The 2,691-nt window shown below is 28.2% G+C and overlaps 1 protein-coding gene across 1 annotated transcript in view; it reads right to left on the reverse strand.

Moving 5' to 3' along the window:
• The window catches only part of LOC108966537 (protein kinase DC2), a 37,379-nt gene that overhangs the window by 5,913 nt on the left and 28,775 nt on the right, over nucleotides 1-2,691 (reverse strand). The gene's annotated exons all lie outside the window — the stretch shown is intronic.

Here is a 2,691-nt window from a genome sequence, read left to right on the forward strand (position 1 = left end):
TGTTTATGAAAATGAAAAATTTGCGTGAAATAAAAATTTAAATTTGCAAATGTTGTGAACAATTAAAAAAAAAGCAAACAAAAACAAATTGATGCAAGTTATTAAACAATGCAAATGAATTGCATAACTCGCCTGTATTTGCTCTCTTCACCGCTATTCCACACAGTTTTTTAGAATTAAAAAAAAAGGAACGATTTTATAAATAATATTTTGTATATGCAATTGAAAGAATAATTAAAAAGTGACGCAATCGCATTTGTTGATTTTTATGAGCACCCTGGATAATGTAGATTGAGTTTAGGTGCAAGAAGTGTAGAAAGAGTGTAGAAAGAGTGCAGAAATCGTTGAAATATTTATTTATTTATAATTAAAAAATCAGCAAAAATAATTTGTTCGAACGAAAATTGTTAAAAATGTATGATAAAGCATGTAAGAACTCGAAAACGCTTTGAGACCGAATACAATGAAATATATTACTACCTAAAACAGTTCTAAATGAACGAGTTTAGTTTTACATAAGAAGTAATATAATTCAAAACACATTCATTATTAAAAACAATGAGAACAAACGTTAACTTCGGTTAACAAAAGGTGTCTTTGATCGTTCAGTTTGTATGGCAGCTATATGCTACAGTGAACCGATCTAAATAATTTCTTCGAAGATGACATTAAAAGTTTCCCATATTAGCACTTGAGTCCGATCGTTCAGTTTGTATGACAGCTATATGCTATAGTGATCCGATGTCGACCATTTCGACAAATGAGCAGGTTCTTGGTGACAATGCACATTGCAATATTTCAGAGCGATATCTCAAAAACTTATAAATTAGTTCGTATATATATGGAATGTATGAAGTGGACACAGTCGGATTAATATATGCAAATATTCTATAAAATGTTTCTTAGTGAGTTTTTACTGTATTCAAGCAACATTTAACTCTTAACTAGCCCTTTCAATACATTCTCTGAAATACTCAGGAAGAACTATTCAGAACTTAACATGATCTTATAAAGTTCTAGCGCAGCTAAAGATACCCCTCAGCTCATTCCAGCACAAGTCTGTCACTAGTTTAAGATTAGTAAACTTTTAGAAGGAGTCATCTATGACCTTGAACACAAAATTACATATATTTATTGTCTATATGTTATACAATATATTTTAATTTTTAACTATAGCATACATATATATGCATATACACAGTACATAATAAACGCGTATATAAATAAACACGTGGTTGTATTTTTATATGAAATCATTCAATTGTCTATCAACTGTCAGTCATTTTGGTATAACCATATCAGTTTGACAGCAAAATCAAATGGTATTTTCAATACCTCATGCTGTAAGTGAATATATTCAAAGGTTTCTTTTAGGTTTAAGTATCTATATATACTGCTGTGTTTATTTTTGTTGTAGATTGGAAGCATACAAAAACCAGAAATACAAGAATGAGCGAGAAATGTTGAATGATGTGAGTTGTTGCTGTTACTTTAGAATAGATTTCTGGTATAAGAGTTGCAGTATATCGATATTCAAAATAATTTTTATACAACTCACCGTATAGCCTTTTCGCACAGCAGTTAATTGTTCAATTAACCGGCATATTTGCTATTAAAGCGCTAATTTAGATCGATTTACTATACACAAATATTTTATTTTACAACATTAATTCTTAATCGAATTTAAATCGAGTTGAAACTGAAATACAACTCCTTCGGGTTGTTGTCTTGGCTGTAAATTTGATTGTGTGCATTGATAAAAAAGCAATCAGCTGATAAGTTTAAATCAAAATAAGAAAAAATACAAAATGCAGATCATAAACAAACATAAAGCTGATCGTTAGTCAAACTTATCGTTAATCGATTAGCCGGCCATACTAAATTAATTTGACTGTGCGAAAAGGCTGTCGTTCCCTATCACTCATTTGAGTATAAAGATTGATAATTATTCAACATTATTTATTCGACTTCTGCACTATGCTTCATAATCCAATTTTTCCTTATTCGTGGGTTAAAGGTTTTGAAGTATAATAATAAAAATTTATGAAAACATAAATAAGACACGATTAATAAATATTCTTTGGTGATTGAGAAAATTAAAGACATTTTTTGATAATAAATTAGGGCATAGGCGAAAGCTGTTTGCTTAATTAGAATACCATTTGTATTTAAAAATTGCATAAACAAATCAATAAAAGTAAATAAAGTTGATTTTAGTTGCTTTCATTTGGATTTAAAAATCAATAAGCAATCAAAGGTGTTGAGAGGACTGATGGGTGAGATCGGTGGGTCATTAAAATTATAAAAAAATGTTTTAGAATGAAATTCTTAAAAAAGCAATTATCTGAAAACTGATTTATTTTAATTATTTTTTTTTATTTAATGCTAAACATTTTTATTTTTTTATTGTTTAAATTTGGTATACAAAAATGTAGTCATAACAAACATTCAGGGAAAATAATTTAGGGGCGAACTGAAGACTGGACAGGGAAGGGTAGAGGCATGGTAGAAATTTTAACGGTTTCCGATTTCCGCGATTTCAGGGAAAACTCTTCTAAAATTTACAAAGAAAAAAATGGGTTCCAAATTAAATTTTTTATTGTAATTTTATAAAAAAATTTAATTAAACTATTTTAAAACTTAAGCATTTTAAATTTTAACTTTTTTTATTTTTTTTACTTAATTTAACTA

This window comes from Bactrocera latifrons, unplaced genomic scaffold (genome assembly GCF_001853355.1).
Source record: "Bactrocera latifrons isolate USDA-ARS-PBARC rearing strain unplaced genomic scaffold, ASM185335v1 scaffold_163, whole genome shotgun sequence".
Taxonomy (NCBI): domain Eukaryota; kingdom Metazoa; phylum Arthropoda; class Insecta; order Diptera; family Tephritidae; genus Bactrocera; species Bactrocera latifrons.